This window comes from Lathyrus oleraceus, chromosome 3 (genome assembly GCF_024323335.1).
Source record: "Lathyrus oleraceus cultivar Zhongwan6 chromosome 3, CAAS_Psat_ZW6_1.0, whole genome shotgun sequence".
NCBI lineage: Eukaryota > Viridiplantae > Streptophyta > Magnoliopsida > Fabales > Fabaceae > Lathyrus > Lathyrus oleraceus.
In genome coordinates, this window is record NC_066581.1 from 132,375,000 (window position 1) to 132,396,493 (window position 21,494).

Consider the following 21,494-nt stretch of genomic DNA (forward strand, 5'->3'; position numbering starts at 1 on the left):
ACATTAAAACAGAAAAGCATCCAATGATCATGAAATTTTTTATACAAGCTTATCATGTTAAGAATGAACATCATGCAAAAAATTCAACTCCAGAAGAGCTCACATGGTATGTAAATGAAAATGCATAAATGCAACATACAAATTGTGACACAAATTGTCACCCTACATGTCCATGTGTCCAAAACAGTGATATCAAATGGTAAAAATGCCAAACCAATGCCAAAAAATCACATCACATGTTAGGATCAAGCATACCAAATTTCAAGTCAATTGGACAAATCATGAACATTTCACAAAGCATATAGCACAACATGTCAATTTGGCATCATGTTCAAACAACAAATCACCATTAAAAATCCAGAACCACAAAAATCAGGAAATTAGCGTCACAAAATAATAGACATCAAAACAAGAATATGGAAAAAAGTTTGGATTAAATTGGATATTCCTACTATTTTTAATGAATTTTAGAAGTTGATGAAAAATATTGAACTTAATAATGAAATAATGTGGAAATGAAATATGAAAGAAATAGAAATGTGCATCCACCAAGTATCGAACACAGGTACTCATGGTTCAAGCGCGCTTCAAGTGGAATTAAAAATGTGCATAGCGAGGGTTTGAACTGAGGACATGAATGTTCATGCAGCGCTTGAGTAAAATTAACTGGAATTTTGAAAAACAACACGCGCTAGGTTCGAACAGAGGTTTGTGAGGTCACAGGCGCGCTTAATTGGATTTTTTTTTTAAAAAGGTGCAAAGCATGGAATCGAACGCAGGACTGGCTGGTTACATGAGCGCATGAAGCAAGCCCTAGGATGATGAACCAGACGGCCGGAATAGTGATTCCGGTCGTCTTCTCCGGTTGCATCGCCGATAAAGGTTCAATAATTTTTTCCAGATTTCAACATGCTATACATCATTGGAAAGGTCTTTCTACGTACATCACGAATATCATGCTAACTAAGCCTAAAACTCCATATATCTCATGGATTGAACGAAAACATAATTGCAATCAAAACTTGAAATCAACATATCTTGTTCATTACTTAGCCAAATCAAAAACTAAAACCATCAGCATCACCAGCATCAAGAGATCTACATAATCATGGCAATAAAAAGGCAAATAGTGAAGGTCGAAAATCCACCTACTTGGAATGGCAGTAGCTTTATACGCGTGTTCAAGCCTCCACAATGTCCAGATCTTCTCCTCTAACCTCAACTTGAAGCTTTATGCGTAAAGAAGCACTTGAAATCCACTAGATCTTGTCCAATTTCAGCAATCCGTTTCCATGCTCATGCACTTGATATGCTCAAAATCTGGACCAAATTCTCAAACCACACGTTGAATCTTGCTCAGAACTCTTCCATGATCATGAATGTGCAAAGAAAATCCATGTTTGTGTGAATAAATTTTGAGTTTTGAAGAGAGAGAAAAATGGAGGGGAAAATGAATTCTAGATCTGAAATTGTGATTCTGAGCCAATTCAGTTATGATTAGGCTTTTATATGAAGTGTTAATCACCATGCTAATCCCAATTTGCCTTGGCTAATTAAAATTAAGGAGATGTGAGGTAAAGTGTAAAAATGAAAGAATGAGCTTATGCATGGACATGTGCACGTGAACAGTGCCATGCTAAGCTTCAAATCCACTTAAAATCCTTCAATAAACAACATGGAAATGGTATTTTGCTCATGTGATTCACCAAATTCAAATTATCCAATTTCCCTCCAAAATGAACTTGTATGGACACTTGATCATGTGAGTTTCTTTCATGCAATGCAATGGTTGATTTGGAAAATATTGGTCACAAGGAGCATTTTGCAAAAAGAGTGGCTCAATTTGGAGTTTTGTAGCCAAAGTTATGCCATGTTGAACTTCCATGTACACTTTGTGATCCTTTGGCCATAACTTCTCAACCATTCATCAGATGATCATGATCTTGGACTTTTTGAAAAGAGGAGAGAGAGATATTAAACTTTCATGTTCACCAAAATACCATTTGAAGCTTCTTTTATGTTGGAAAATCAAGTTGAATGTGGTCCAAAAACTTGCCATTTTTGGAAACTTTGAATTACAGGTCACTTTCCATTTTTGGAAAGTTTTGATTTGACTTTTGAATCTTCAAGGTAGATGTTTGACATGATGAATAGGCATTATATGAACATGATTGGGATGCTTTCACTCACTTCCCCATCTCAAAGCCCTCAGTTGACTGCACAGTTGACTTGTATGGGCCTCAGATGACCTGAAAATGTACTGATGAACTTGGGCCTCTACCACTTGGTAAAATTGCTTCAAAATGAACCCTAGCTCATATAAGCTTTTAGAATAGTCATGTGGCCTTCATCTCAAGGAAAGATTTGCTCTCTTGCACTAAGGATTCTCTTGATACCAATTCTGACTGCCATGGTGCAATGCAATATGGAATGATAAATGACCTAAAAAAATGAAATGAATGCATGAATGAGGAGGGCAAATTTGAGGTGCTACAATATTGTATGCAATATTTTTAATAGGAATAAAAGCATAATGATTGAGACCAAAAATGGCAACTTTCATTAGTTTAAATTCAAATTCTAATACAAGGTTTTTTAACTTCAAGTACAAACAATTCAAATTCAAAAACAAAAGATTCAAATACAAGCATTTCAAATTCAAGTACAAGTAAACTTAAGCTCCATCTCAGCCCTTTTGATTGTATCAAGATATGTGGTGAGCTCCTTAACCATTTTCTTGCAAAACTTGACAAAATTGAAAACTTGGGGAGGTGTGTTCTCTTGACATATACACCAATCATCTTCTTGGAGTTTCTCTGGGAGTTCCAACATGTTGAGGTTAGCAAATCTAGCTAAGTTGAGGAACTTGCCATTCCATTCTTGGAGTTTATTGATGACGCGTCGATCTTCATCTAGGACCACTCTAGCCTCTCTATACAGCCTCATCCAATACACACAGTCATTCTTTGAAAGCAAGTAGGCTGCATCACCTTCTTGGCTCTCCAAAACTGTAATCATCCTATTAGCTTCTTCCGACTAGTACTCGAGGCGGTGACAGTTTCTTTCAGCTTCTTCTTTCTGGAGGGTTTCACGAGATAACTTATCTTTTCACTTCTTGAGACTGTTCTTCAGTTCACGGATCTGTGCTTTAAAGTCGAGCTTAATTTCCTTATTTTCCATAAGAGACCTATCCAACATCCTTCCTAACTCATGAATTATATATTCAGCTTTCTTGAGATCTTCCTTTCTGGTATGGATCACTGATGTCGAACCTATAAGGATATGATCAAGGTTATCCTTCTGGTCTTCTAATAACCTGGATCTCTTGTTACTATCTTCAAGTTCCTTGGCTTTCCCTTTATGTACATCCTTCAGATTTTGATTTTCCAAGATAACTCGGTTCATCTTAATTCGTAACTCAGTATTCTCCAACTCGAACTCTTTAACCTTAGCATTGAGTTTCTCCATGTCCTCAGGAAGTATAGGTTTTGGCTCTGGAACCTTAGGGAAAGTTGAAGCATCAAAGATAAATGGCAAATAGATTACTTCAACTCTCTGTTTTACCCATCGAGTGTGAGGTTCTTTGACAAGAGTATTCCTTTTTTTGAATTCTTTACCCTTTCTAACAATCTTCAACCAAGCTTTTCGAATCGTTCTTACATCAGGATTACTTGCTTGGATGTCAAAGAGCACAAGTGGATGTAAGTCTTTTGCTTTAGGAGGACTATCCATGGAGTAGCCGTGTTGCATTCGAGATAACATAGGGTTATAATGGATGCAACCCTTAGTTCCTAACAACGACACATTAGGAAATTCCCCACAACTGACAACAATGTTTGGGGTTTCCCATTCTCTTTCATACCATCTGATGGAACTTGTAGTGAGAGAAGCTAATCTTTGAGGATATTTAAGCTCTTTTGCTGCAAAAGGGCCTTTTTCATGCATATGCTGCATGAACCAAGTATAAAGAAAAAGAGCACAACATAACAAAGTTCCTCCCCTCTTTTCATGTCGAACGTGAAGGGCATGGTAAATGTCAGCTAAGAGAAATGGAACAAGATTTCTAGAGAGAAAGACTTCCATTGCTACATGATCCATAAACTTTTCAATGTTTGGGAAGAGCACAGTCCCATGAATCAACAAAGCCAACACAACATAGAATGCCTTCCAATTACCTTCTTTCTTGAATTTCAGAGCTAATTATTCCAAGAACCTTATTGCAAAACCTTTGAAACCCCCTTTTTCGACCCAATTGGCTAGAACAATTGGGACATCGATACTTAGGGCTAAGGCTAACTTCTTTGGGCCCACTTCCTCTTCAAGCTTTGGAAATGGATTTAAATATTTCAACTTTATACTCACAATTCTCTCAACTTCTTCCAAAGTAGGAACTAGTTGGAAATCAACAAATATGAAACAACGTAGAGGAAAATCATAATATTGTGCCAAAGAGTTGATAATCCCATAGTCAACTTTCTTAGTCAAAAGGCTCAAAATTTTCCCATAGTCTTTTCCAAAGTCATCACACTTATTGAAAGTCAAATCAGAGATCAATCCTTGCAGAGTGTCAAGCTTAGGTTCCTTGTACTTGAGTGAGAAAGTGTTTCTTCTTGGAGTTGTCATTTTCAAGTTCTCAATTCCTAAAACAAATAAGATACAACTAAGAGTTTGATTTTTTATGATGTTGATGCAATGTATATGGATGAATGTGATGCATTTTTTGTATAAGTTCATAGGCTCGAGGTATGGATAAATCAGATTGGTTCGTATAGAATAGGGTTCTCACCAGGTATGGTCAAGGGTTTCAAAAAAAGTTCCTAGAGTCATGGATCTATTAGACTGTTTGCTATCTATGGTAACTTACTTATCGGGCATTAACTCCATCCAAAGAATCTACTCTAAGTGAGGATCTTGCATCGACCCAACGAGAAATTCATCTTACGGACCCACAATATGCAACCATCTTTCCTAATTAGCCAAAGGATTATGGTTCTGCAAAAGGTCCTTAGAGTCATGGGTCCTAATGAAAATATCGAAGCTTACGAAAACTTACTTTTCGGGTGACAACATCTTCCCAAGGATAAACTCTAAGTAAGGTTCTCACATTGACCCAACGAGAAATTCATCTCGCAGACCCGCACTACTCAACCTCTTTCTATCTTATGTTTTTACTTGAGACTCGGGTAAAAAGTCTTTCCCATAAGGTTTGTAATCAAAGTATCCAAGTACTAAAGCATAATAGAACTAATACAATAGATTATATCAATATGATAATAAATATAGCAAAAGCAATAAATAAAAGCCACATAATTAAACAAACAAAGGCACACAAATAACCTAACTAGGCTTGACTCACTTAGGGAAATCGGGATTCCCCAGCAGAGTCGCCATTTGTCGCACCTTGAAAAATGAGAACATGACTTAGCAAAGCGCAATCGCACGCTCGCATGGTGGACTAAATAGAGTTGCCACCAAACTTTATTTATTCCTTAAAATGAAAGGGGAAATATCGATAAAACCCAAGAAAGAACGACAATGATTATGGTCGTCGCAACCAAATTAGGGTTCGGGAGTCGGTTACGCAAGGGGAATGTATTAGCACCCCTCACGTCCGTTGTACTCAATGGGAACCATTAGGTTTATTGTGCGTGTTAGTGTTAGCTTAGAAATTTTAGGCGTTCTCGAGTTATTATGAGGGAAAGAATAATAGGATCAAAAGAAAAAAGAAGATGTTTTTGGATTTTTTGAAACGAAGAGGGCTAAACCTAGGTTTTTTATTAGTGGGCCTGATAAGATTTTGCAATCCTTCTCCTACGTATCTCAATAGAGAACTCATGGAACACATAGTTCTGGGTAGAAAAATGTTTGTTTGTTGGTCGATTTTAGCGAAAGTTATCTTGTATTAATCGACGAGAAACATTGTTTTACCAAAAATAGACGAGGAACGGACGTATACATCACACCAAATGGATGAAGCATTGTTTTGCATCATCTTAAGACAAGGTGTCTTTCGTTTATGAAAAGTTTTTCTGATTAATCGCACGGAGGTGAAAAAGAGTTTGATTGGTTGAATGTATTTTTGGGCTTGAAAGACGAGTATTTATGACTTGCAAGCTCTTACAACTTAGGTCTAATACTCGGGACTACGTCTGGACCTTTCACCCAGGTAATCCTTTTCTTTCAATTTTATTGAGAAAAGAAGTTTGAATATTTACAAGTGTTTTGGAGGGAAGATGAATACTTATGGCTTACAAGCTCTTACAACTTGAGCCTAGCATTCGGGATTACAACTTGACCTTTCACCCAGGTAATCTTTTTCTTCCGATTTTAGTTAAGAGATATAAATTAAAAAAATATTAATGCAAAGGTTTGAAATTAAATTAAAATGATCAATGCACATAAGTTTGAAATCATCAAAAATTGAATGAATATGCTTAAAAAACTCGATGTAAGAAGACCGCAAAAATAAGTCGAGTAAAATAAATAAATAAATAAGTTATTTACAACACACTTAAAAATTAAGGAGAAAATAATAAAATCAATAAGTATTTAAAAAAGGGGACTAGATAAAAGGGTACAAAAATGGTAAAATAAATCGTAAGAAGTTATAAAAATTCAAATTCAATAAAATGGCAATTATAAAAAATAAAAACAAGTGAACTTAATAATTTCTATCACCAAGGATCGAACCCATGGCCTGGTAGGAAGCAGCAAATGCCTCAACCACCCAGCCATGGGTGATTAGTTAGAAAGTACATCCATTAATACAAGTACACAAGCCTAGTGAAATTTTGAAATAAAAAACAAATGGGCCAAGGGCGAACGAAAGGCCCAAAAGGGGGAGGCGAAGCGCTAAGTTGGACAGACCGGGTCGAATCCGACCCAATTCGTTTGTTACAAACATCAAACAGAAGAAACCCTAAATAACCTACACAATTGCTTAACAAAAACTTAGGAAACGAAAAAAACTTCTCCTTTCTCCTTGCTATTTCGGTCGACCAAAACTTCCTCAACTCACAATTCCGGTTCCTCACTCACCCATGATTCCATTCTCCTTCCTTCCTCATTATTTTGGCCGCTCACTCACGAGTACAACCGCTCATGATGGATATCAATGGCGGTCGCTCAAAAACTCGCGATTTCAGCCGCCCAAAAACTCACAACGGCGGTCGGCCCTCCTTCGGCACCGCTCGTCTCAAAATTTCGTCTGCCCTCTATAACGTCCCGATGCCGCTTTAACTCTAACAAAATTAAAACTCTCCAATCGCACCAAGGGTTCGACGAGAATCCGCAATGCCTCAGAAATAAAAACAACATCGGCAATGAAGCAATAAAGGTAAGAATGGCGACACCCTCATCTCAGTCCACTCGCTAATACTCTCTTGATTACAAATGTAAGGATTCGTAACAGCATGCAAAAAGGGAAGCAATAAGATTTAGGCAATGACAAAAAAAAATTACCCACAGAGAATCAGAACACGCTCGAATGGTCAGGTAGGCTTTCTCCCTTCTTTGTCTCAAATGCATTACTTTACTTCTTCTTTTTCTTCTTCTTCTATCCTTGTAAGAGTTTCTTCTGATATGGTGTAAAAAATGTTGTGAGTAGTTTTTTAGTTTTGGATGTGTGCGTGAATGTATGGTATCAATGTTGATGATTGTTGACGGTCGCTTGCTTCTTATTGATTCAGTTATGAATGATAGGTTGTTGTTCTTGATATTGGTTGGTGGCTGGGGTTTTTGTGTCTGATTTTCAATGTTGTTACCTCCTCCCTGTTCTTGTTTATTGATGATTTTATATGGGGGAGGAATAAGGTTTTTGAACTGATGTTGTTGATGAAAGTGGCATAATGCAGAGGAATCAATGAAGTTTGGTTCATGTTTTTCCACTTTAGTGAATATGTAATGCTGTATTTTTCTGTACTTTTGAATTTGTCTTGTTGTGGGCATGTGAAACCTTGTTGTACTTGTTACTATCTTACTGCAGTGGTAACTTTTTTCCTTTTTTTTTTAATTTCGAAATTAACTCTTGGTCCTTATTGCATAAAAGTCATGTATCTTACTTGAAGTTTACCTTTTGTGACATTCTTGACTTGCTACATGACATACTCGTTCTCTTGGTGCTAGGTTGATGAACACAAATGGTGATGTCTTGATGCAAAGAGGATTAGCGAAGAACTTGAAGATGAAGAAATGGTGTGCTTGAAATTTTGAAGATTTAAATTGTTAGGTCTTAGATTCATGTCACTTAGACCTAAGTTAAAATGTAACAAAACTCAATAGAACATATTATAATTTGTTCCATGATGTAACTTGTAACTCAATTTTTTTGTACAATTTTTAATTGATTTATTTGAAAAACAAGAGAAAACTTATGGTTCATGATTTGATGGAATGTTAATGAATGCATGACTTAGGAATGTGAATGAATGCATGAACGAATATATGACTCATGATGAATAAATTGTGCATTGAAGTGAATGAATCATAGATGTAAATGAGAAAATTTTGTATCTTGAATGAATGATTTAATGAAAAGAATGATATAAATATGAATGGAAGTGAATAATAAATGACAAGAATTATGGTTTTTTGAATGAACATCTAAGAATGGTATACTTGTAGACGTTTACTTCTTGGGATGAAACCAAAGGTAATGCTTTATGTAGACCTTGGATTTTAGGTTAATGCATGTTTGTAAAAAGAAATAGAATGTTCCATCCTTCTTTAGTTGTACTAGTTAAATGAAAATTTGTAGTTGAACCACGCAATAAAATGTGAAAAGAGTGACACAAATTATTTATGAAATGAGCATGTTATGGTTATGCAAAATAGAGGCTAGAAATATAAATGTAATGCATAAATTACACTTTGGGAGATGGGCAAATTTTTAGGGTATGACACTTTTCTCATAGCTTCTTATAGTAATGTTTATTAGCCACCAACAACCTTTAGTTTAACCACTGAAGAAAAATTTAGAGCAATTTCCAACCATTCAGCCAAGAAAAAATGAAAAGAAAATATTTGACTAGGGAGAATCATGACATGATTTTGTTTTACCAGATTAAAATACAAAGTCCCAGTTAAGGTGGCTCAGATTATGAGCAAATAAGCGCATACTGAAAAACTTAACAAATAAAAGACCAAGTCAAAATATTTTTTAGGTTTGTGACAGATAAGTGGGAATAACAATATTTCAACAGAAAAACTACTTATATTACATCTGAACTAACCAATCTAGTTCTGAGCATTAGACGATGAGATGCTTCAGAGGCTTCCACACATCAGAAGTTGGTTTAGAGATTCTTATCATTTTAGCTTTTGACTTTCCATCCAGAAGCAAGCACTAATCTTCTATAAAATGTGTGTTTAAATTTTTAATCAAATATTTATATTGTAAGAGGCTTGGTAAATGTATAAGCCTATTGATGATATATATATATATATATATATATATATATATATATATATATATATATATATATATATATATATATATATATATATATATATATATATATATATATATATATATATATATATATATTATGAACTGTATATCTATTACACCTTTCTGAACATAGTTTATAATAAAATTATGTTTTACATCTATGTGTTTGGTTCTAGAATGTTGAACTAAAACTTTAGTTAAACAAATGGCAACAATATTACTTAGAAGATGGGAATATTGTTCCACAAATATGATAATATTCCAATTGATATTTCATTCAAATGAGTTGTATGCAGCATTATGCAGTTGGTATGTATTTTACTTCTGCTATGGACAAAGCAATAATTGCTTGTCTTTTACTACCTAGAATATTAGGTTTTCACCTATGAATTAATAGTTTCCACTAGTGGATTTCCTATCAATTCTATCCCCAACATAGTCAACATCACATAATCCAACTAGCTTGCAATCTAGATATTTTGTATAAAGTAACCCTAGATTAGTTGTTCACTTCAAAGACCTAAAGATTCTCTTAACAACAGTTAAGTGAGTCTCCCTAGGATCTGACTAAAATATTGCACACATACACACAATGAACACAATATATGGCCTAGAAGCTATCAAGTAGAGTAAGGAACCAATCATACCTCTATACAACTTCTGACATACTTTAGATCTTTCTTCTTCCTTGTTCAGATTGCATGTTGGATGCATAGGAGTGTTCATCACTTTGCACTCTTGAAGCTTGAACTTCTTCAGAAGATCTTTAGTATATTTAGACTAATGAACATAAACTCCAATTCCCCCATCATGCTCATCTCAAACTCAACCTACATAGTCTCAGTAAATTATTTACAAAGAGATGCATCAATAGAACCAAAAATTATGTTATCAACATAAGCTTGGACAATCAAGATTTCCTTATGATTAGTCACCATTTATGCTATGTATTTTGTCACTTATTTGGCGAAAATCCATGTAATTTGTATTACTTTGTTTTAGTTAATGTTTCGTTGATTCTATTTCTTTCACCGATAACTTATTTTACCGTTTCATCATTATTTAGTGTCATTTCTATTTTTTTTCGCATTTTACGCGTTGGGTGTGTGCATTTTCTGCGTTTCAGGTCCAAGTAAAAGACCCAAAAGACTCGGTGCGAGAAAGTGGATAAATATGGTGATTCGGGAAGGAAATGGCCAAGCTACAGGAGGCATGGCACGACCACCCGTGTCACCTGACACGGGCCGCTGCAGGATGATAGCCTTAGAAGAATTCAAGAAAATGGAAGGATCAGTGGTGTAACATGGCCACCTGTGTCACCTGAAACGGGCCATGTTGGCTCAGGCGCTGATTTTTTTTGCTCTTTTGTCTTTTTATCAAGTATTGAGCCGAAAGGGTGTTTTAGGGATTTCCAACCAGTCCCAATGGATTTCCACTATTTAGGAGAGTTTTTACGAGGAATGAAGGACTTTTGGACAACACAAAGAATTATTACACGAGTAATGTCTAATTTTTATCTTAAAATTATTTTGAACAATATGAGTAGCTAAACCCCTTAATGCTAGTGGGTGTCCCTGATTTGAATCTGTAATGACTTTGAGTTTACATTTGCAATGACAATTTTTTTTCTTCAGAATTACCGTAATCTTTTGATGTGTTTAATGGTTTCTCTTTCGGAACAATTGAGATTGTTGTATGATTATCAATTAGGCTGGACCGTCATTGATAATGCTTTCATAAGATTATTCTGCAGTAGATATCACCTAGGACTAGGGATGCCCTATATGAACCAGATTATTCTCGATATATTAAGGCTTAATTTCACCGGTAATTTTTTATGGACATAGAGATTAGGGTTGAATGATTAAAGATTTTCTCACCAAGACCTTGGGAGAAAATACCCTTGAGAACTGGTAGTAATTAATTAATATTTATTAATGCTATAGTGACTCAGAGTTGTTACAGGGACAAATTACACACCTTCCCTGACATGTTCCTTTACCTTGAAAACCCTTTTCACAACACTATTTATTTTAGTTGCAATTATTTTTAGAAATTTTAATCATAAACCCCTAACATAAGTTTTTGTTTAATTGAACAACAATTCTAGCTCAATATTTGCGAGCAGTCCTTGAGATCGATATTCAGGGAACTTTCCCCATTATTACTATATAGGAAAAATAATACACTTGTTATTTTTCTGATCAATGTTTTGGCGCCGTTGCCGTGGACTGCAAAAATATAAAGTTTAAATTTAGTTCAATTGAAATTTTGTTGCACTGCAACTAAAATTTTATTTCTGTCATTTAATTTATATCGACTTTTATCAACTAATCTTCCTCTGATATTTTATGCGAGGTAAGACCTCAACTGAATTTCCTTTTAACGCATAAATCAAAAGAACTTTGCGTGCAAGAGTCAGACAAGCTAGATTAGCAAAGCTGGAATCGGACAAAGAACAATAAATTGTTCATTCAGAGCCATATTCAGAGCTGGAAAAAGAGCCAGAAAGAGAGGCTGAAACGATGGGTGAAAATCCACCACCACCGAAAACACTGTTAGGTGACTATTGGATGACAAATGCACCGGGAGATAGGCTAACTATTGTAAAGTAACCGGTGAATATGCCAAACTTTCAGTTTCATCCCAACACTATTAATAAACTTGAGAGGAAACTTTTTTGGGAAAGATCAACGAAGATGCCAACAAGCATTTATAAAGGTTTCTAACTGTGAGCACCACTCTAAAAATAGAGGGGCACACAGAAGAGGAAAAGAAGCTATGAATGTTCCCATTCACCCTATCCGAAGATGCAGAATAATGGTTCTACTCATTACCTGCTGGGAGTATTACCAAATGGGAACAAATGGAAACCGCTTTTCTGAATGAGTATTTTCCAGCTTCAGTTTTCCTCAGGAAAAGATACAACATCATGAACTTCAAACAAAAAGAAGGCGAATCACTTGGTGATTCATACAAATGATTCAAGAGGATACTTGTTGCTTGTCCTACATATAAATTGGATCAGACAGAGCAAATGTAGATGTTTGTTAATGGTCTCCGACTGAAAACTAAACAATTGATTGATACAGCAGTCAGTGGCTCATCAAACTTTTCAACAGCCATAGGTATTAAAAAGATCATTAAAGCAATAACTGCAAATGAGCACTTGGAGTTATATGATAGGTGTTCAAGAAAATTTGAAGGAACTATTGATCTGAAGCTTGAAACCAATAAAATAAGAATCGAAGTCACAATTTTTGTAGAAATGGAGAAGAAACTAAAGGCTATTAATATTGGCACCCAACATGTAGCTCAAACTCAGCCAATCCAGAATGTAAGTTGTGAAATTTGTGTAGGACCTCATTTGACTGTATACTGTGTTGTAACTGCATAATAAATTGAAGAGATCAAATTTCTGAAGCAGAACAACCCTTACTCTAACACTTAGAATCCAGGGTGGAAGAATCATCCAAATTTTTTATGGAAAGATCAACAAGGGAATATTCCAAAGCATGGTCCCATTCAATATCAGAACCAACCACAACAGTACGAACAACAATAACCGTACCCACAACAACATCAGCAATATCAACAACAAGTACCCAAAAAGGCGGAATAGGAACTTTCCATTGAAATGATGGCTGCTTAAAAATCCAAGTTCCAAGAGGAAACAAGAAATAATCACAAGAACATGACCTCTTCCATCAAAAATCTTGATGTTCAGATGGGGAAGATAGAATACTAAATAGCAAGTTCTCGAACACCAGGTTCATTACCAAGTGAAACAGTACAAAAGCCAAGAAATCATGAGAAGAAGTGATCACCGAAAAGAAGGCTGCTAAAGATGAAAAAGTTATACCACCCGGAAAGCCAACTGAAGAGAAAAATAAAAACGAGACTAAACCTGTGATTAAGTTACGATATCCTCTGAGAGCAACAAAAAAGGAACCTAGAGAGATAGACTTTTAGAAATTCATGACAATGTTTAAAGAGATAGAGAGTCACATGTGTTTGTTTGAAGCACTCGAGCGAATGCCCATATACACAAAATTCATAGAAGAGGTAATCACCGAAAAGAGACCAACAACAGAAGAATCGGTAGCCTGGAAGGAAAAGTGTAGTGCAATATCACTAGGTAAGAGAATTCCAAACAAACAGAAGGATCCTGGAGCGGTAACATTATCATGCACTATAAAAGAGAGAACTTTCAAAAAGGTACTAATTAATTTTGGAGCTAGTGTGAATCTAATGTCATTATCAATCTATCACAGGTTGGGTATTGAAAATGTCAGTGATACAAGGACAAATCTGAAGTTTGCAAATCACTCGATAAATAATGCATATGGGATAGCAGAAGACGTGTTGGTGACAATAGGGGAATTGTGTTTTCTTGTTGATTTTGTGATCATAGACATACCTGAAGATGAAGAGACGCCTATCATTCTTAGTCGACCATTCACGCAGACAAGTCGATGCAATCTCGATATGGACCAGGGCACGTTAACTTTAAAAGTTTATGATGATGAAATAACCTTGAATGTTATTAAAACAGGAAGCCAGAGGTAGAAAAAGAACATCACTATCAAGTAGGCATGACTAGGACAGAAGCGAGAAGGCAAAGTAACATACCAACATTAATAAAAGATGCAAGAAGGCTTTCTCAACTATCACCACCTACATTAGCAACTCCGAATGAAAAAGTTCATGGTTATAGTCCAAAAGAAAAAATAAAGAAGGAGAGGCCTTATCCTCAAGGACGAGGAATTGGCCTGGTAAAGAATGTTTATCTACACGGATAGTATGGTAAATCGTTGAGCCATGCGATGTTAAATGAAACGCTTAGTGGGAGGTAACCCACGCTTTTACTTACTGATGAATTTTCATTTTATTTATTTATTTTGTTTTGTAGTCAGGTGATATACAGTCTCTCAGCAAAGGGAGACAGAAGGAGCCATGCTGAAAGCAATGCAATCCATGATGTTGCATTTTCCTCCTCCACCTTAATGAGGGCACTGTAAGTCAGCCCTCTCTCTTTCTTGTTCTAAAACATCCAAGCCAATGCTTACTTCGGGTTTGGGGGAGGTTTACTAGTTTCTGTTTATTATTGTTTTTGTTACTAAGTTGATTGTTTATTTTGATTAAGTGTTGTCAAGTAACACACAGCTGCTGGAGTTCAGTGTTTGAATAAGTGACGAAGGTAAGTAATAATAGATAATTGATTACTGTTGGAGCATTACCCCCGAAAATATTGATACTGTTAAAGATGATCGGACACAACTTTCTTGAGCTCGGCCAACAGAGGAACCATATACATCCCAACTTAAGAGGGAAGCTGCACCACTCTAGAGGTATTACGGAAATTGTTAGCTTTACCAAACATGGTGAGAATTAAAAGCCAAAGACAAGATTCATCATGAGAGATAATTCAGGTATGTCTCTATCACTCATAGTTTGCGTAAGTTCTCTTTGAATTTCATTGCATTAGTATACACATTGAGGAAAGTTTTTTCTTTTAAACCCTAGCCTTTCTAGTCAACCTTATTAATTATTACCCTTCGTTCACCCAATTTGAGTTTGTATCCCTTTGTTTGTATATATCACCACATGAATGTAACCCGCGACCCAATTACTTCCTTACCCTGTTCAGAGAAAGTGTTATGTTCTTTAAGTTGTGTTCAATTATAAGTTTGGGGTAGCCCCCATAAGAAACTGAAAGTAAGGTGAGTGCGGGAAGAAAAAAAAGAAAAACGACCATAAAAAAAGGAAACAAAAGAAAGAGAAAAGAAAAGAGAAATTTTATGGAATGAAGAAAAGCACTCACCGAATGAGAAACACTCAGTTGGGTATAAAACCCAAAACAAAAAGAAATGAGTAACGGAACTAAAAAAGAAAAAGAAATGTAAATGATATGGAATAAACCAGGTGAAAAGAATAATGACATTAACTCTGAATCCAAAATCCATTTCTACCCCTTTCATATCCCATCTTAACCCAAGCCTCGCTATAACCTGAAAGACATCGAAAGTGTGTGTATTGTGCAGGTAAGATGAAAGGAGAATTCATTCAAGCTTATGAGTCGGTATTGCATACTATGAAATCATGAGTGCAAACACTATAGCTCTGGGAGTCTAGGTGAGTGTGTGAAATAAGCTGACAAGTGAAGTAGTACTCATATATGGAAGTCTGGCGGAACAAATAATTGCGGAAAGCTGGGGACCCTGAAATAAGAAGAATGAGTAAGTTGTGAAAGATCTCAGCAGCATTTTGGTAAAAGTTGATTCTTTAACTATTTTGGGGGGTGACATAAATTTCTTGAGGACAAGCAATGAGATAAATTTGAGGTTGTGATCAGTCACCATTTATGCTATGTATTTTGTCACTTATTCGTCGAGAATCCAGGTAATTTGTATTACTTTGTTTTAATTAATGTTTTGTTGATTCTATTTCTTTCACTGATAGCTTATTTTACTATTTCATCATTATTTAGTGTCATTTCTATTTTTTGTCGCATTTTACGCTTTGGGTGTGTGCATTTTCTGCGTTTCAGGTCCAAGTAAAAGACCCAAAAGATTCGATGCGAGAAAGTGGAGAAATCTAGTGTTTTGGGAAGAAAATGGCCAAGCTACAGGAGGCCTACCACAGCCACCCGTGTCACCTGACATGGGTCGCGGTAGGATGATAGCCTTACAAGAATTCAAGAAAATGGAAGGATCAGTGGCATAACACGGGCGTTCGTTTCACCTAACACGGGTCGTGTCAGTTTGCCTGAGCTTGAAAAAGGAATTGGAATATCAGTGGTGCAACACGGCCACCAGTGTCAGCTGACACGGGCCCTATTGGCTCAAGCACTGATTATTTTTTCTCTTTTGTCTTTTTATCAAGTATTGAGCTGGAATGGTGTTTTGGGGATTTCCAACCAATGCCAATGGATTTTCACTATTTAGGAGAGTTTTTACAAGGAATGAAGGACTTTTGATAACACGAAGAATTGTTACACGATTGAAAACTAGAGAGATCAAGGAATTCAGAGAGAGGAAGATTTTCATGAGCGAACGCAATTGAAGATCTAAGTTATCCAATTACTTGTAATGTCTAATTTTTATCTTCAAATTATTTTGAACAATATGAGTAGTTAAACCCCTTAATGCAAGGGGGGTATCTCTGATTTGAATTTGTAATGACTTTGAGTTTACATTTGCAATGACAAAATTGTTTTTCCGGATTACCGTAATCTTTTGATGTGTTTAATGTTTTCTCTTTTGGAACAATTGAGATTGTTGTATGATTATCAATTAGGCTGGACCGTCATTGATAATGCTTTCATAAGATTATCTTGCAGTAGATATGGACTAGGGATACCCTGTATGAACCAGATTATTCTCGATATATTAAGGGTGAATTTCATCGGTAATTTTCTTTGGACATAGAGATTAGAGCTGAATGGTTAAAGGTTTTCTCACCAAGACCTTGGGAGAAAATACCCTTGAGAATTGGTAGTAATTAATTGATATTTGTTGATGCAATAGTGACTCAAAGTTGTTACAGGGACAAATTATACGCTTTCCCTAGCATGTTCCTTTACCTTGAAAACCCTTTTTACAATATTATTTATTTTAGTTGCAATTATTTTTAGAAATTTTAATCATAAACCCCCAACACAAGTTTTTGTTTAATTGAACAACAATTCTAACTCAATATTTGCGAGCAGTCCTTAAGATCGACATTCGGGGAACTTTCCCCATTATTACTATACAGGCAAAATAATACACTTGCTATTTTTCCGATCACCTTATTCAGAGTCTTTCTAAATAGTGTTGTATCAACATGACCCATTTGAAAGCCATTTTCTAACAGTAAATTACTCAGTCTCTCATACCAAGCTCTTTGCGCTTATTTGAGTCCATAACGTGATTTCTTAAGTTTAAAAAAAAATTGGGTGAACTGAGTCCTCAAAACCAGGGGGTTGTTTGACATACACTTCTTTAGAAATGACTCAATTTAAGAAAGCATTCTTGACATCCATTTGATATAGAATAATATCATGATTAATAGCATAAGATAGAATAAGTCTGATTGCCTCTAACCTTGCAACTGTTGCAAATTTTTCATTGAAATCTATACTTTTTTGCTCACTGTAGCCTTGAGCTACCACTCTAGCTTTGTTTCTTACCACCTCTCCTTGCTCATTTAGCTGGTTTTTGAATACCTATTTTATTCTAATGATTTTTTTCTGATGAGGTATGGGAATTAGATCCTACACATCATTCCTTCGAAACTGGTTCAGTTCATCTTGAATTGCTACAATCCATCCATCATCTGATAAGACTTCATCAACAGAAGTTGGTTCAACCATGGAGATAAGTTCCAACATTGAATGCTCTTCTCTGAATGCAAATCTTGTTTTCAAAGGACTATCTTTATTTCCAATGATCAACTATTCTGGATGAGAAGACTTATACTTGAAGGTCTTTTTGTATTGTGAAACTTCTTGAGAGTTACAAGGAGATTCTTCAAAATTTTCTTCCCTGGTTATGTTTCAGAAGTTGGGTTTGGTTCTGCATCACCAGCTTTTGAATAACTAGCATTTGAACCCCTAGCTTCAGAACATTCAACTTCTGAGGGGGTTACAACTTCTGATCCATCAGCTTCTGGAGAGTCTTCTGATATAAGAACTTCTGAAAAGTTTTCAACTTTGAATAGATTCTAATATGCTAATGAGATTATTCTTTGAGGAACAATATTGTTCCAACAATGCTCTTCTGATAACCATCATGAGCCTTTTCAATGGACATATCAACTAGATGAGCTTTAGAGGATAGTTAAGAATCTGAAGCACCAGCTTCTGATAAATTAGCTTTAGTCTTCCTAGTACCAGCAATCTTGCCTTACTGGTTTCTTACATATTCCACATTTTCTTCCTCCTTTTGAGTTAGGATTTAGAACATGGGCCTTTCTTTTGTTTGATATTGTAGGTAGCCACTAACATGGAATTGAGGCTATTGCTTTGTTCTTCCCTTTCTACATATCTGCAGCTAAAATAATCTCACTCTTTGGTACCCATACTCTTATGGGTCCTTTGAGGTCAGTTTTACTAGGCTTCCCCTTATTTTACGCATTTACTTTGTAATAAGGCATTGGATTATTCAAGACTTCAGATTTAAAATTTTGTTATCTTGAATGGATTTTATCCTTAGGTTCTTGACGTTTCAGAACCTTGAAACCTGATGTCGTAGGTTTTATCTTCTTCAGAACTTTTGATTTTAAGGTCCTGGGTTATGATTCTTTTAGAACCATTGACTTAAGAGTCATTGGTTCTAATTTCTTTATAACTTTTTACCTTGAGATCTCAGGTTCTGATTTCTTCAGAACCTTTACTCTATAGTTATAGGTTATGATCAGTTTAGAACCTTATCATTAGAATCAGGTTCAAGCTGAGAGTACAACCCTTTTTGAGTAGAGTTTGAAGAAGAAGGATATGATGGTTTCATCAAGATTTCATTCCTTGGATTAAAAGGATTTTAATGATACCCAAGACCTTCTCATTTGCTTCTACTTACACCATAGATCATGGATGCAAGTTTAGTTCAGCTAAAGCCAGATATGACAAACTCTTGAAGAGCCAATTCATACTCATTAAGAGGTTTGTCAGACATATCTTTTATTAAAGCAATCTGATCTCTTTCAAGTTTTTCAATCTTGTTTTTAGAGAAATTTAATTCATCTCTCATAAAACCATATTGATTATTTATAATTTTCATATGTATCGCTTTCTCCTGACATCTATCCACAAGATCTTTACATTAATTAATTAAATCATATCTAGAAGGTTTAGAGAATACCTCATATTATCCTCTGATTCTGAGTCAGAATTAACTTCAGATTATGAGTTTGAAAATGTTAAAGCCTTTAATTCTAGATTGGATTCTTCTTCATCATCAAGTTCATCCTATGTTGCCATGAGACTTTTCTTGAACTTGATTCTGAAGTTGTTATTTTGGAAGCTTTCCTTTTTGGTTTTGTCCTTCTGAAGCTCAGGACAATCAACTATGAAATAGTCAGGCTTCTGACAGTTGAAGCATCCTTTCTGATCATCCTTGTTATCTCTAGAGCTTTTTCCTTTGAAGCTAAATATTCTGATAAAGAACCTCCTATTTTTGTTATCAAGGTACTCAAATATCTTTATGATGAAATCCATTTCATCATTATCAGAATCTTCAGCATGAATGGCTTCTTTATACTCCCAAGTCTGAGAAGATTTCTCAGACCTCCCAACAGATTTCAAAGCCAAACACTTTGATTTCTTGATTGGTTCTTCATCTCCATTGAGCTCTAACTCATGGCTTTAGATATTACTGATCAGACTTTCAAGACTGATATTGTTCAGTTCTTTAGCTTCCTGGATAGTTGTCACCTTGGGTTTGTATTTTGTAGGAAGACTCCTAAGAATCTTTTTGACATGATTAGAGGTAGTATAGCTCTTTTTCAAGACTTAAAGTCCAGACACAAGAACTTGAAACCTTGAGAACATGGTTTCAATGTTTTCATTATGAACAACTCATATTGTTGAACCAGAAGATTAGCCTTAGCTTCTTGAACTTGTTGATTCCCTTCATAAGTAGCACATAAAGATTTAAAAATAGTTTTGGCTGTGGATTTGTCAATGATATTTATGTACTCATAATGAGGTAGAGCATCAACAAGAATGTCTTTCACTATATGATGTTTTCTGTAGATCTTTTTTTGAGCAGGTGTGAGATATTTTTTGTCAGACGCCATTCTAACACCATTAACTTGTATGTCAATGCCATCTTCAAGAATGGCCCACATCTCACCATAAAGACCTATGATGTGTTTTAGAGGTCTAGCAACATAATTGTTCTTTTCAGATGTACTTTAATCATGATTATTATCACCATGAGGAGTATCCCCACTTAAACTAATTCCAGATTCATCAACCATAAAGAATATGTATTTTTCTTAGGATCTTTTCTACACCATGGTTAAGTGTTTAGCAAATATCTTACTCTGATGCCAACTGAAGTTTAGACTCTAAAATAGAATTTGACTCAGATGTAAACAAATGGTAGCAGCGAAATATAGTTCAGAAGCAAGTAAAGTAAAAGCACAAGAGACACAAGTAGTTATCATGGTTCCTCTCACAACTTGAGAGTAGTCCAGTCCCCTTGTACATCCAAGGGATTTATACTATAACCAAACTGATTACAAATGCTCAAGCACACAAGAAAAATACTTCATTTTCTTATATATACAAGTATAAGACTTCCTTGCACAAACACATAAGCATGAGACTTCCTTGCTCAAGCACACCAGCTTAAGACTTCCTTGGTCTAACACATAGGATAAAGACTTCCTTTGCTCATACGTACTAGTAACAGACTTCAAATGCTCAAGCATTAAATCAAGAGACTTGACTTTATAGCAAATAGTTAAAATATTTAGGTAACAACTACGCTTGATATATAATCATTGTGTAGACAGAATACAACTTAGAAAGACTCTAATGCTTAAGAACTTCTAAAATATACATAATGTTAAGATGTTCTAAGTCTAACAATTTTGATAGAGTAGCTTCTCTTTGAACGTAAATGTTCAAAGTTTGTATAAGAATGTGTTGTATTGAAGCTTGGAAGTTTTATTCAACCCATTTTGCTTCTTACATAGAGAGGGGGAAAAGAGACGTTGAAGACTTTTACCAAAAGTTGGACTAGCTTTGTACGTGATTAGACAAATTAACAAAGCATCTTCCTACAAGAGGAACTATCTGTTGAGGCTCAGGCATCCAAGATGAGATTTTCCTTAAGTCTTTATGTGATAAAAGATATCTTTGAATCTTTCAGAGTTACCTCGGTTGAAGAGCTTCTGCTATATAGGATGACTTTCTTCAGACTTCACTCTTGAGAGGCTAGTCACTTCAAGGTCTGCTTCTTGGCTTCTGAAGCTTCAGAGTATGGATCATCAGAGGCTGACTATCTTCCGATTTGACTTCTCCAGAGTCTAAATCTCCATCAAAGGCAGAGTCTTC